At 42.3% G+C, this 15,443-nt stretch overlaps 1 protein-coding gene across 8 annotated transcripts in view; it reads left to right on the top strand.

Annotated features, from left to right (window-relative positions):
- The first annotated feature begins 2,905 nt into the window (after positions 1–2,905).
- The window catches only part of rnf2 (ring finger protein 2), a 38,934-nt gene continuing 26,396 nt past the window's right edge, over positions 2,906–15,443 (top strand). The window contains exons 1-2 of one of the 8 annotated variants that reach the window (XM_078407617.1): positions 2,931–2,958; positions 14,216–14,359. The gene's annotated coding sequence lies outside the window, so the exon portion shown is untranslated. Of the gene's footprint in view, positions 2,959–3,167; positions 3,199–14,189; positions 14,380–15,443 lie in introns of those variants that run through there. The other 7 variants (XM_078407613.1, XM_078407614.1, XM_078407620.1 and 4 more) reach the window with 7 other exon arrangements.

Genomic DNA, 15,443 nt, shown 5'->3' with positions numbered 1-15,443 from the left:
AGAACTTTGAAGCGGTGGACAGAACTTTTCGAGATCTATGCAAAAAGAACGATGAGCTTTTTGGCGGCATTCTTACCATTTGTTGTGGCGATTTTCGACAACTCCTTCCTGTTGTGAAAAGGGGAAATGATGCTGATGTTCAAAATTCCTGCTTCAAGAAATCCTATTAACGTTCAAATTGTTGTTATATTTTGTTATTCACATTTTAAACTTTAATAAATCCCTTTCCACTTGCTGTGCCCGTCAGCCGCCCATGTGCAGTAATACCTCCATGTTCGACGTCACACTGGAAACCCGACGGGCGGGAATGACAGCGCCACCGGAGAGCCCCTGAGAATGGAGGGGGGGAATAAGGGAGTTTGGAGTGGGTGACTAGGGGGTGGGAGAGGAAGGGGGGAGTGGGTGGTGAAGAAGGGGGTTGAGGGGATGGAGTGAGGGAGGGGAGGGTGCTAGACCAATGCAGAAAAAAACACAATTTTAAAGAAAAATCGCGATTTTCATTGAGATTTATCTTTTTTTTTTAAAGCCATTTATTTTAAAGAAAAAAGCACCATTTTCCCACATCACAATGGCAACCCAATAAGTTGTGGGCCGAACGGGTCCACTTGGTCTAGTATTAATTAGGAGCCAAAGAGTCAACTGGTATTTCATCAATAAAAGTGCAATTTGAAAGTAAAGTATCAGGGAGGAAATAAATTACAAAAGAACAATTATTATACTGCGTAAAGGCAACTTTGCTTAGAAGTGATTTATCTTTTAATTTTCTTTAGGACTGATATCAAACCAAGGGCACTGGTGAATGAATATTGTCATAGAAATAGAATTCAGTATGCTGGAGTACAAATGTTTCGGGCTCATTGACAGTATCTCCTGCCTTTGAAAAGTGGCATTCAAAATTGGTTAGGAGTTGTGGTAATTTAGAAACTGCCATACAGACTTCAGTAATTTAATTGTTGATTCAAGAGTGAAACATTATTGGAGCCATTGCCAATGAGGTAATGTACTGAATTAACAGCTTAACATGGTTAGGAGAATCTTTGATGTAATTTGTGGATATGTTGCGAGTGAAGTATGTAAATTCAGACAATAAACAAAACTGTCAATTTCTGTCAATGTGGTTAAAATGCAGCGGGCGGGATATATACCATCACTGACCCCATCATTTAACTCACCTAAACACTCACGTCATTTGTTACGTGCAAATCTTGAAGTATTATTCTCAGAAAGAACAAAGCCCCAACTTTAATGATATAATTTTACACACCAAAATACTGTGAACTTCTTCATTTTCCAAATCAGTCTTTCACATGCTGTTGCTCCAATGTCTGTCATCGTTCTAACAAAATGTATCGGTACCTATTTGGTTGGGTTACCCGGCCACGATTAAAGTCCATTGTTAACGTTTAATTTTTCACCCATTCACAGCAATAATGTTCTCTCGAAGAAAATAACTAAACGAACATTATTCCATGCTAATTCAATCGCTGTCGAGGACTGTGGAGTGATTATCAAATTGTAGTAATATGTATACCTATGGAAGGGAGGCTGGGATATTATTTGTTTCAAAGATAGTTCCAACAAAACAATGTGGGGAAGGTGGGTACATGTGGAAATATCTGTTGAACATTGGAAAATTAAAAAGTGTATGAATGCCTCCCTTATGCCGAGACCCACGAGGTAGTATTTTCATCTTGGATCTAGTTTTGGGGCAAAATCCCTCTACACAGACTGACTCAAACATTGAGGCTGACATCCAATGCAGGCAGAATAGCTTTATTGTTGAAGGTACCATCTTTTACAATTTACTATATCGTTGGGACACCAGGCCCATGATAAACAAGGACAAATGTTCGGTTCAGCAGCAACACGAAGACCTGGACGAATAATCAAAAAACCCTAGATCAAATTCCAACATAGTAGCTTTGCAAGTGAAACGTATTTCATGGTAGAGGGGAAAAAAGTTTTCGAAAACTTTTCATAACAGTCCAGCCCATCAATACGAAAGAAAAAAAAACCTCATTTAGTAATTCTGGTATTTTAGTTTGCAGAAGTTTGCAAAGTTGGAGATCGGGTTTACTTGGAAGTAAACACAAAATGCTGGAGTAACTCAGCGGGTTAGGCAGCATCGCAGGAGAGAAGGAATGGGTGACGCTTCGGGTCGAGACCCTTCTTCAGACTTGGACTTCAGACTTGAGTGGGACACAACCCTTTTCCACAGGTCAACAGGGTGGTGAATGTTCCTGATATGTATCCAGCCACGCCAAGATTAAAATTTAGACCTCATTCTAAAATGCCAATGGGCCCACAACTCCCGATTCTTCACCAACATCAGCAGCAAGTTGACACCGGGCAAAGTTTTACGTAAAGTGATGGGACCATATTTAACGCGCCATCCTACCAATGGAAGAAACACTTTCCTTACCTCCAACATGGGACAAAATCGATCTTCCGTCATCAACTGTAATAAAAAATACAATCTATCAATTGTTGCAGTTTGCTAGTAATGTTTAATTAGAACCGAGATACCTGCAACAACAAAACCGCCATCTCTTATCTTCCAATTAAATTCGAAACGAGATTCTACACGCAAGCCCATATAAATTGAATCTACAGAGAATATTATAATTCCTGTAATTTTCCAGTATTTTTCTATTGTAGATAACAAAAATTCAAAGCCGTAAAACAAAACCAGGAATAACGACGATGACGACGACGCAGTCCATAATTAGAAACACTGCGTTGCTTTTTTGTTTTTGTAATGTAAAAGCTCTAACCGTGGATGGATGCAGAAAGAGAGTTATTCTAGATACTGATTGCTTTCCCAATGTCCATTGCGGAGACTCGCCATATTGCAAGTGGCTTGGTGCTTCGGGGCTGTTTACATCGCGGGAGGGAGGGAGGGAGGGAGGGGAAAGTGCGGGCAGATCGAGCGGTGCGGGTCCGCTGTGTCTAAGGCCGGTGAGTGAGTGAGTGCTAGTGGTGGTGGTGGTGGTGGTGGGGCGAGCGGGCCGGTGCTGGTGCGGGACAGAGCGGTGGGCTGTGATTGTCGGTGCTACCCCGGGGTGTGCGTCGCTACGGCCGGCCGCCGCCGCTGATCCGCCTCTTACATGGCTCTCCTATCTTCCACAACGTCTGGATTTTAGAGAAAAAAAAGCCACACATCCATTCCTATGACCGACCAGTTGGTGATTGCATCCAGTAAATAGGGCGTTGGGGCGCGGGGGTCGGTGTTGGAACCACTTTTCTTCTCTCCCCGCTTTGTTTGTGTGTGTGTCCCTGTCGTTGTGGTTTAATTGCTCTCGGTGTGAGTGAGTGAGTGTGAGGTGTTCGCATCCCAGCCGGTGATTTTCTTTCTGAGGTGTACTTGAGCCGGGCCGTTTATACTGTGAGTTGTAGGGTTAACTGAATCCTCTCGCCAATGCCATTACGCTGTGTTGCTGCAGCTTGAACTTATAATTATTGTGTGTGTGTGTGTGTGTGTGTAAAACACATTACTCACAAGTAAGTCCTGGCTCCCTCCTCCCCGCCAGTCTACACTGGCTGCTTGTTTCTGTGTTCGCCAACCCTGATTTGTCAACCACGCCGTCAATCTTGGAGAAGCAGCCGTGTTGTTGCTTTCTGAAGGGCAAATTTCTACATTGTCACTGCTCCTGTCCAAATATTTTGTCTCTTTGTCCTTATCTCGTTACAGTTTTTTTTTGTCCATATTATATTTGCTTCTTACACCAGAAATCTGAGGATTCGCCAAGAGTACTTATTGGTGCTCTTAACGCTTAAAAGAAATATGTACATTATGTACTCTCTTCAAAACAGTGTGTCCCATCTAACGCCAGGTCTAGTGTTTCAGCCAGTGGCATTTCTGAGACACTGGAAGGTCACACTGAGCCTGATGGAGTGCCCAGTGAGCTGTCCTGAGTGGAGTGCACACTTCTCACAGTTTACTACAACATTCAGCTCTCTTAAATTCATATTGACCTGTGTAGGACCATCCTGACAAGACAGAGAAGAACACACTGGTCTCGTTGGCATGATAATTCTGAATATAATTCTTATATATAGTCTGAAGAAGGGTCTCGACCCATCCCTTCTATCCAGAGATGCTGCCTGTCCCGCTGAGTTACTCCAACATTTTGTCTATCTTTGGCATTGTAAACAATTTGATTTAAAATAGCGATGGAAGATGAGCGTACAGGATACTGGTAAAAGTAAACAAATGGGGGCAAGTGTAGTAAAGCATCTTGCTATCATTCAACAAGCAGTTTATTAGATTTGTGAATTAGTCATGCTAGTTCTTAGTAGTTAATTCAAGCTTTTGAATAGGGCAATTTGATGATGGTGAACTTTGTTTCTTATTAATGGAAGGAGAATTGAAGTAAAGCTCCATTTCAAAAATAAATCGATTAAAATGTAATTTCAATATTTATTCATTGGGACACCCAGCATTAATCCACTCTCTGGGGTGGTGTTGGAACTGTGTAGGATACAGCATTTGTGGATTGGCTGGTCTTAGTTAAAACAGCACTGACGTTTTGACATCAGTAGAATTACTAAAATAGGGAAAGGAGAGATGAATAAAATTAGCTATCATTCTTGTTGCTCATCTGTGCTGTAAGGGTGAATGTTCCTGGATCCTGATTGGGGTCATAAATAGTTTTAATCTGTAACAATTGATTAGGGCTACCACCTCAACTCTTTTAAATTGTAAACCTATCAATCGTGGCATAATTGTAGTTGTCAACCAACCATTAGAATTAGCTGACCACAAAATTAAACAACTCTGTTTTTTTCTCATCACGATTTGTTCATGTATTGATGGAAATTTCCTATCACATGCCAGCATGCAATAGGAACAGCAGAGCCTGTGTCCAATTCTGAACAGTGCAGTATGTATTGAATCTGGAACTATTAACTGGAATGGTGAAAAAGCATTGGCAACTCAAACAGCGGAAACATTTGCTATTTCACCTTGTTCATGAAGAACGACTGCTTTATGAGGTGCCTGAGGTTTGTTTGTGCCCATTGGATTATTTTCTGTCATTGGTTGCTAGCTTTCAGAAAGCTGAGAGAAAATGGAGAAACTAGGTCAGATTAACTTGCTATTTAACTTTTATAATGCTGTAAAAATGTGTTACTCGCTAAACGTTAATAAGACTCAAGGTTGCTGAAATCCTGCCTAGTAAATTTAACCTGGCAGTGATTTCTTGCACATAATTGGAAAGAACCAGGCAGCATTCAGGTATTTCAGTCAGAAGCTTTCCATAAATATAAAGCTGTTGTAATTTTTATCATAAGTTTCAACATAGAAAACTAAGTCTTTTCAGCTGTAACCAGGCATAACATTTATTGAGCTTTAATAGCAATTGCTTCAAATTAATTTGAGGATAAAACTGAGTTCAAACTAACAAATAAATTTGGGGTTTGTGCAGAGAAAGGAATTATCTTTCAAGAGTGATCTTCTTCTTGCGTGTGGTGTGCACAGCCTAAAGTTGTAGGCCAAGGGTGGACATCCAGGCCAGGGCAGCATTAGTTGCTGGGTGGATGGCTTTGATGCCACCAGGGAAAAGCCTCAGTGAGGAGTCATTCACGATGTGTGGGATGGTCTGGTCTGGATATCCGCAGTCGCAAGCAGGGCTGTCAGTCATCCCCCACTTGTGCAGGTGATGGGCTGTTCTTGCGTGGAGGGTGCGGATCCTGTTCAGGGTTAGCCATTGCTTGCGATGGAGGTCAAATCCCGGTGGGTGGTTTCACTGTGGGGTCTGTGATGACCTCTCTGTTGTTGGTGTTGGCATCTTTCCAGGCTCTGTGCCACTCAGTCTAGGGGTCAAAGTCTTTCCGGGATTTGGCTGAAGACCAGAAGGGTTTGTGGGACTTCAGGCGCATGTTGGGCAGATTGTCCAAGTCAGCATGGATGGGAAGGCCAGGATTAGCCTCGATGGTGCACCAATCTTTCAACATTCCCTTCGGCTTATGCTGGGAGGGGCGATGTGAAAGAGGACAGCGAGCCACTGCAAAGGTGTTGACTTAAGCGTCCCTGTGATGACCCGCATTGCAGAGTTAAGGACAGTGTCAACTTGTTTGGTGTGGTAGCTATTAGCCCGAGCTGTTGAGCAAATCTAGGCTGTTGATCATGGCATGGAATTCATTTCAGGGTAGTGTTGTGTGGGTTAAATACCATTAAACTCTATCTTATGCTTCAGTGAGGAGCAATTGATCGTTTTGTTCTTTTGTAACTCTTTAATTTTTTCCTCCGCTTCAAATATTATCTCTGTTTTGATATGAGAGATTAAGTCTTTACATCACCTACTTTCTTCATTCATTCTTCTACTACTCACTACTACCCCAACTGGAGATCTTTAAAATATTTGGGAGCAGTGTTTTGCAGCGGTAGTGGGAGAAATATTGTGGATGCATGGGCTAATTGGCCATCCCCTCTATAATTATCTTATGATCTCGTAATCGTAGCACAACAACATGCAGCCTTGTTTTCTTTCCAAGCAACTTATTTTAATTACAATGCCTGTCTGTGGACTGGGTGGCACAATTGCTTTGAGGATTTAACTCTGCCCTATTTCTGTCTTGACCAATTGATAGGAAGCCCATTCTTCCTGTTGGTTGCAGAATCCTCTTGATGAAATGAACCTGTGTATCCTCAACCTAAACTACCAAGTAGATGCCATAACAAGTCCATGGCATCAATCAGCTGAAATTAGATGCACAGAGTCTCTTGCCCAGAGTAGGTGAATCGAGAACCAGAGGACATAGGTTTAAGGTGAAGGGGAAAAGATTGAATAGGAATCTGAGGGGTAACTTTTCGACACAAAGGGTGGTGGGTGTATGGAACAAGCTGCCAGAGGAGGTAGTTGAGGTAGGGACTATCCCAACGTTTAATAAACAGTTAGGCAGGTACATGAATAGGACAGGATTGGAGGGATATGGACCAAAAGCGGGCAGGTGGGATTGGTGTAGCTGGGACATGTTGGCTGGTGTGGGCAAGTTGGGCCGAAGGGCCTCTATCACTCCATGACTCTATGACGCTATCAGTGATGCTATACTGACAATTCACCTCAGTGGCTGGCATGGTTGGTGTCAATGACAGGGGAAGGCATTTTCTGTAGATTGGGGTAAAGATGGATTGATGAGCAAATCTGAGGTCTTTGTCCTATGTTTGATAATTCAAGGAACAAAAGTTGAAGATATTCCTTTGCACACTGCCACGTTCAGCAGCTGTACCATTGATTGCATCTCAATAGTAAGTACATATATGAAACTGGAAACCCTTTGTACAAAATAATTACAACGATGCTGATCCCTGTTAATAATCCTATTGCACCTTTAACATATCTGTCTGTTGAGGATGAATTTATTCCGTACTCTTACTGAGAGGATAACTGTTTGACTGATTGGGGCTGTAAGAAATTTGTTCAGATGATAACGAATGTAAAAAAATATATTAAAAATTCTCTGAATCTCTATCTCTTTAAAAGATGTTTCTTAAAATATATATATTTCTGTCCAAGCTTTTAGTTATCTGCCGTCATACCCCCTGGAATGCCCCAGTGTGAAATTTTGTCAGCTAGCTCTCTTGCGAAGAAGTGATCTGATCAGATATAAAATATAAAACCTGAACTGATCACAGCAAGTCCAAGCCTAAGTCTAACTGTCACCATGAATACAGAAATCCCAAGCTTTCTGCAGCACAGAACCTGCCTTGTCAGAGTGGCTGGGACTTGCATTTCTGATGCATGTTGTCCCAGAGTGGCTGGGACTTGCATTCCTGATGCATGTTGATAATAAAGTTCACTCTGGACTCAAAACATAATTCAGTCCTGTGAAAGCTCAGGGTGTGCTTTGAAGTCGCTGAAACATTTAAATTTGTTAAAGGTATTATACAAATTATTATTGTTCGGTATTTTCCAGCACTAATGTCCATGATTTGATTTGCTGCATTGTGAACTATCCATTCAGATGCAAGTAAGCAGAATGGTCATAGTCTGGTGCCTGATCCCCTGGCTAAGAAAAGTGTTAAAATACTCCACGAAGAAGAGAATTGAACAAAGTTAGAAATATTAGCACAAACACAGTGCTGGTATGTTCCTTATTATGTTTAAATTGCAAAGTTAGAGCAGTTTTTTTTAACAATCTCTTGGAGCCTTCGAATGCTGCCTCCTTTACACCCCAGGTCTGAATTTGCTGTGTGGCAAACATTGCCCTTCTTTGCAAATAGTCATTGCTGATGTCTAATTTGGAGCCCATCTCTGTGATGGTTGAGAGAGGCCTTGCCTGGACAGGTCAGTGATTGGTGGAACAGTATCTCTGGCTTGTAAAAACTATATATTTAATTCAAAAATAAACTTTATTCAGAATAAAAAATACATACAAAATAAAAACTGTGCCAAAACTCTTCATACGTTCTCACTGTCTGTACATTCAGTAATGTCATACTTAGTAGAGTTGACACCTATCTTTTTCTTAAAAAAACACCCTTGCCACTCATGAGGCCCACTGCGATGACATCTCTTCCCTTGTTTTTGATGCTTTTCCTCACCAAACTCTGCCCCTGAATGTCACAGGCTTGCGATGACCACCTGGTATGTGGGCTACCCTTGCATCTGGTGCCACTTGAGCTGCCACCTCTGCACTCACCAGAGGTGGTTCTCAGCACTTTAGAAAGAGCAGATGGCATTGTTTACTGAAGAGCTAGTGCAATGCACAAAATAACATGTTTATTTCCTGGCCGACTGAAGGAAACATTTTGAATATGAACACGGTTGTTAATCTGATTAGAGTTGTGGAGGGAATCAAGATCCAGAGGACATAGGTTTAAGGTGAGAATTAAAAGATTTAATAGGAACCTGTGAGGCACCTTTTTCACACACAGGGTGGTGGGTACATGGAAGGAGCTGCCAGACGAGGTTGTTAGCCAGGTACCATGACAATGTTTAAAAGATATTTGGACAGGTACATGGATTGGAACAATTAGAATTTAGTTTAGGGTTTAGAGATACTGTGCGGAAACAGCCCCTTCAGTTCATTGAGTCAGCGCCAACCAGCAAACCCCGCACACTAACACCATCCAACTGGTGACACACTAGGGACAATTTACAATTATACCAAGCCAATTAACCAACAAACCTATATATCTTTGGAGTGTCGGGGGAAAACAGGAGATCCCGGAGAAAACCTATGCAGTTCACGGGGAGACCGTAGAAGCTCTTAACAGACAAGAACCCGTAGTCCGGGTCGAACTGATGCTGTAAGGCAGCAACTCTACCGCTGCGCCAGAGGGATGTAGCACATGGGACGAGTGTAGATGGGGGATCCATGGTCAAGTTGGGCCAAAGGTCCTGCTTCTGTGCTGTATGTTTCAATGATTCTGAGCTGGTGAGAGATTTACTGAAGTGGATGGCTGGGCTATATAATTACTTTCACAATTTTGCATTCGACTGATTTTATTTTTTAAATTATATACCGAACCACAGTTTACAGTTGTTCCTTTTTGGAAAATACTAAATGTCACTTGGGATAATGGTGATAAAATGAATGCTCTTGCAATGCTTGCAAAGACTTCAGCTTACTACAATAATATTGTGCTTATAAAATAGCTTTCATTGTTAATAAAAAAATGTTCAATTGGATAAAGGGAACCAATGGGTCCTGTTTGCAGTCGAATTCCTCTAGCTCAATATTCTGGTGTGGTCAGGGCAAATTTTCTGGACTATTCAGTGTTGTGCAGGAAGGAATTGCAAATGCGGGTTTAAACCGAAGATAGACGCAAAACGCTGGAGTAACTGAGCAGGTCAGACAGCGTCTTTAGAGAAAAGGAATAGGTGATGTTTTGGATCGAGTCTGAAGGAGGGTCTCGACCCGAAACGTCACCTATTCCTTCTCTCCAGAGATGCTGTCTGACCCGCTGAGTGACTCCAGCTTTTTGTGTCTTATCAGTGTTATTCCTGTTACAGTTTTAACTCACTTATTCACTTACAAATTGAAAGAGCACACACCAATCTTTTCCTGAGGAGCTGGATGCCAAAGTATCAATTGTCCAAAGTTGAATACTGGATAAAGGGAACCAGTAGGATAATCAGTTTTAACAGAAGTTGGATTTCCAGAAGGATTTTGGTGAAGTATCTCAAAAGGTTACCGTGAAAAATGAGAGTACAACGGTTGGGACAATATATTGGCAGAGATGCGGGAGTGGCCTATTAACAGATACGTGACAAATAGGTGTTTTGTTTTTGGATTGATGATATGTCATTGATGGGGCCTCCATTATTTATTATTTTTTATTGCTGAATTGGACGAAGGAACTTAAAATGCTGAAGTCAAAGCTGTTGATGATACAAAGATGGAAAGGATAGCAAATTATGAGGAGGGTGCAAAGAGCCTGCAGAGGGATATTGATGGATTATGTGATTAGGTATAAAAGCTGGCTGGTTGGTGTATAATGTGGGATAAGTGAGATATGTGGGACATATTGCCCCAAACTTTGTACTCTCATCTTGCACGGTAACCTTTTGAGATACTTCACCAAAAACCTTCTGGAAATCCAAATCGTGTTAAAATGGATAATCCTACTGGTTCCCTTTAATCCAGTATTCAACTTTGGACAATTGATATTTTGGCATCCAGCTCCTCAGGAAAAGATTGACGTGTACTCTTTCAAATTGTAAGTGAATTTTGAAGGAAGAATGTAAAAGCAAATGTATTATTTGAGTAGACTGAAGTCACAAATCTCTCAACCCTTGACCATTCCCCAAATTCAGTGACTCTTAGATTCATACCGTGGCACATTGGCACAACAGTAGAGTTGCTGCATTACAGCGCCAGAGACCCGGGTTCGACCCTGACCTCGGGTGCTGTCTGTACAGAGTTTGCAAATTCTCCCTATGTACTCGTGGGTTTTCTTTGAGTGCTCGGTTTCCTCCCATTGCTCCAAAGGCGTGCAGGGTTGTAGGTTAATTGGCTTCTGTAAAATGTCCCTTGTGTGTAGGATAGAACTAGCCTACGGGTGATCGCTGGTTGGTGTGGACTCGGTGGGCTGAAGGGCCTGTTTCCACGCTGTATCACTAAACTAAACTAAGCTAAACTAGACATCTTCCTCTGCCTTTCCTCTTATAACCAACATGTATCGTCAGCTTGTCCTTTTGTATATTGGTTCCAGTTTAACAATCTGTGGTGATGTCCATTACTGACAGTGGTGATTTAGACCGTGTTTCTAAGAGGATATCGAGGAAGCATTCTGCATTTCTGTACTTTGAAAATACTGACCTTTATACATGTAAAACAAGGCATCAAGCCAATCTTTGTTTTGTTGCAGTAAAATGTTTTTTTACTCCAGTGCACCCGTTTTTGTTCAAATACAAACAGAATCAGTAGGAATGCTAGATCAGAGCAAAGGTGTTAGAACATCCCTGCAGAACGATGTCTTATTCCATTTTACTATGGGGTTAGGTGACCCTTCACAACCATGTTATCCTTCAAGTTCAGAGTTGGTTGATTTCATGGGCCAGTATCTGGGCGGCACGCTGGCGCAGCGGTAGAGTTGCTGCCTTACAGCGAATGCAGCGCCGGAGACTCAGGTTCCATCCTGACTACGGGCGCCGTCTGTACGGAGGTTGTATGTTCTCCCCGTGACCTGTGTGGGTTTTCTCCGAGATCTTCGGTTTCCTCCCACACTCCAAAGACGTACAGGTATGTAGGTTAACTGACTGGGTAATATGTAAAAATTGTCCCTAGTGGGTGTAGGATAGTGTTAATGTGCGTGGATCGCTGGGCGGCGTGGACTCGGTGGGCCGAAGGGCCTGTTTCCGCACTGTAAATCTAAAAAAAAAATCTAAATCATCTCATAAAGCAAAGAAAACAAGCTTTATATGATTCCATTCTTGTACCTCGTTGGTGGAGTTGGCTGTCTCATCTGGGCACTAATTGTGATTTTTCTAAGATATAAACTAATTAGGAAAAGCTTTTTGTTGGAGCAGTATGATCTTGGTGTTTTTGTGGGAGTTTTGTTGCCAATATAGAAAGAATGATTTTTAAACCGTCATATTTGATCACATGTTGCATGGCTGAGTGTGCACAGCAAGCCCAGTGTGCCCGAAAGGAGTTCACCAGGGAGGCACTGGGAAAGATTTCATGAGTTCATTATTAATTGTAAGATTGTGAAATGCCAGAATAAAGGTCACCTCAGACACCAAGCAGGTTTACATGGAAGCCCCACGCTTCTACTACCTCCACTGATTAGTTCCTGATTTGAAGAGAGATCTCAGAATGTAAAGTTGCATATTTGGACAATTTTAGATGTTTTAACTTTGTATTATCTTTGAAGGTTACTTTTTTAACCATGTATTTGTGTTGACATGCCATTTTAAAGTCGGATTATTTTTTTGGATTGGAGGCACGCTGCAGCCTTTAGTGCGAAGTGTACCCACTGAGACCCTTCAGAGACCCACTGAGACAATGTGATATTGTTGGACATGCAATCCTTTGCTTGGGTTGTTTTGCAGAAGTGCTGTGTGCTAGTTTGGAAGGAAATCCGATTTTCCAAGAGGAGCAGTTTTTGATACGTTCATAGTCAGTCATACTACTGTACACTGGCATCTGTCTATCTGCGGGAGATGATGGTGCGGCTTGGCGTTGTCCTGCTTGGAGAGGGGGATTCTTCATCCATGGTTACATCTCACTGTGCCCAGCAAGGATGAAGTGTCCTCTCCATTTGATTTGGCTGCTGAGCCTGGACAGGTAAATGGGAAATCAGACTTGCCCAGCATCTGCATTCCCCTCTCGACCTGGTAGGCTGATTCCAGAGGAACGGCGTGGCTGCTACGTCTGGGGCCTACTCGGTTGTAGGAGTTGCCGGAAGGCGGACGCACGAGGGATCAGCCGGCCGTCTCTAGGGACTTCAGCTCCAGTGCCTTTGGCTCTCCTGAGCTTTACCCACAAGGCAGCGGGGTGCTATTTAACCCATAGTTGGGACCTGGTTGCTGGACGTCAGGACGTGTCCACATGTCGGTGGGCCTGCACGTCGCATCTCTGGGGGCCAGAGTTCCTCCGAGATCCCTGCGCAGTTTAGCCTGGGACTGAAGGTGGCCCCAGTTACCATGTGTTGCCACGAGGAAGCACTGCGAGAGTCTTGTTGATCTGGAGGTTCTGTACTGGCAGGGGGAGGCTTACGCACTCCGCTCCCTTTTTCACAAAATTTGCTAGCCAGCGGCATCTGGATTTATAGCAGGGCACTAGACACATGCAACACCCTGTGGCTCGCGCCACCAACACACTAGTCAGTCATACAGCATAGAAATAGGCCCATTGGCCCACCACGTCCATTCTGACCAGCAAGTGGCTGTCAGTCTGAAGGGTCCCGATCTCCAATGTTTTCTACTAGTTTCCCTTCATGGATGCTGCCTGGCCTGCTGAATTCCACAAGCAGTTTTTTTTTTTTTTCTCAAGAATTCAGCATCTGCACTCTCTTCTCTCCAAAATTCTATCTGTCCCGTTCACCAGCGCTTGTGTCTGTAGCCTGCAATGCTTGGTGATTCATTGCTTGTCCAAATGTTTCTTAAATATTGTGGGAGTATCTGCCTCCACCACCATCTCAGACAATGCATTCCAGTTCGTATCCTGCTTAGCGAACCTTCTTTAGGAATCTAATTAACTATTGGGAGTATTTAGAATATTTAACAAATGTAATTTACAGCTTTGTTATGCATTTGTTCTTAATTGGTACATGGACATCTAAAAAGGCATCCTGTCCTTCCTGCTGTAGACATATGCTGTTAAAAGATGTGCTTTTTAGCTGTTATGTCTCCTGACAATACATACAAAAGGAGGTGCTGGTAGCTTGACTTTTTTTTAATTAACCTCAATTGACATAGTCGTAGCAGCTTGTGCAGATGGCTACTGGACTGTCCTTTGTCAACCAACAGATACATTTAATAATGTGCACATCTTGCACATGCATAGTTGATAAAAAATGAAAGATAGACACAAAATGCTGGAGTAACTCAGCAGCAATGGAACTCAATATTACTTTTGTGTCTATCTTCGGTTTAAAGCAGCATCTGGCGTTCCTTCCGACACAATATTATTTAAGATGGCATTGCAAGCAGGGAAGCTTCTGAAACAAGGATTGGGAGATGTCGAGCTCATTCTTCAGGAGCTTGGCTGCAGCATTAATAGCAATGTAATGCAGCAGCGCCATTTGTATTTGTGTTTCTAGCTCATCAAGAATAAGAGTCTGCTGTTCGGACAATATTTACCACATTCTGCTTGCTGCATACCACGTAAGACCAGTGACACCTTGGACTGAAAGAAAATGTTCTGGAGACTACACTTCAATGCAACTTGGAAATAAGATCAGCTGGTAGTGATGAATAGTATGTGGTAAATGACAAGGAAGGTCATGGCTGAAAAGTATTGCTACACAAGTGGGAGGGGGCAGTAAAGACAGTTTGCCAAATAAATGTCTATTTTATTCTGTTTCTTTGATCAGGCTTTGTCATTTTGCTCATTCAATTATATTTAAAAAAATTGTGCTGCAATATGTTTGTCCTACTTGCTGTCTGCCTCTCGCCTTCATGCATTCTGATTTGGGCTGCTGCCGAGCCACCAGCAGTGCTTTCAGCTTCATGGATTTCCTATTGGATCTCTCTCTTGGTTATTAATCTTAATCCGTGCCCTTACTCCTCTGTATCTTCCATCCAAGGCTTTGCTGACCTTGATGGGGACTGCTACTCTTCACAGCTAACATTGTGACAGACTTAGAACTTTTTCTCAGTTTAATGGTGCCACATATTGTGGAGCATGTGTGGAAAATAGAAGTAGATCCCTGTGTTTTTGTCATGGTCAATTGACAAATGCCCAACCAGCAACAACCACAATACTAAAACACATCTGGGTGCTCAATGGATTCATTCTTTGTCTGAAAGTGAATAATAAGAATTCACCTCCAAAGGAAACTGGAGAGGAGCACCGTCAAGAGTGAAATTGGGAAAAGGAGCAGAAAGAATGAGCCAATTAAGGTAACATTATAGAAATGCCAGAGAATAATGTAGAGGGTAAATCAAATTAAATGAGATAATCTCAGTAGATGTGACTGATGGAGAAGCAAGATACAAAGCAATTGACTGACAATTGAGATTAAACGTAGGAAGCTACTGAAAATAAACAAGGTGCAGGTAATTAATATTTCTAACTATGAATAATAGTTAATATTTTTCTTCTTCAGCGATTCATTTGAGCAGAACTAGTATAATTACTTTAAAGACTCTTGAAGGTATTACAAAATGCTGGAGTAACTCAGCAGGTCAGGCAGCATCTAGGAGAGAGGGAATGGGTGACGTTTCGGGTCGAGACCCTTCTTCAGTGTGAAGAAGGGTCTCGACCCGAAACATCACCCATTCCCTCTCTCCTAGATACTGCCTGACCTGCTGAGTTACTCCAGCATT

This window comes from Rhinoraja longicauda, chromosome 11 (assembly GCF_053455715.1).
Source record: "Rhinoraja longicauda isolate Sanriku21f chromosome 11, sRhiLon1.1, whole genome shotgun sequence".
Taxonomy (NCBI): Eukaryota; Metazoa; Chordata; class Chondrichthyes; order Rajiformes; family Arhynchobatidae; genus Rhinoraja; species Rhinoraja longicauda.
Note: the sequence above shows the minus strand (reverse complement) of the source record. Positions and strands in the feature narration are given on the sequence as shown.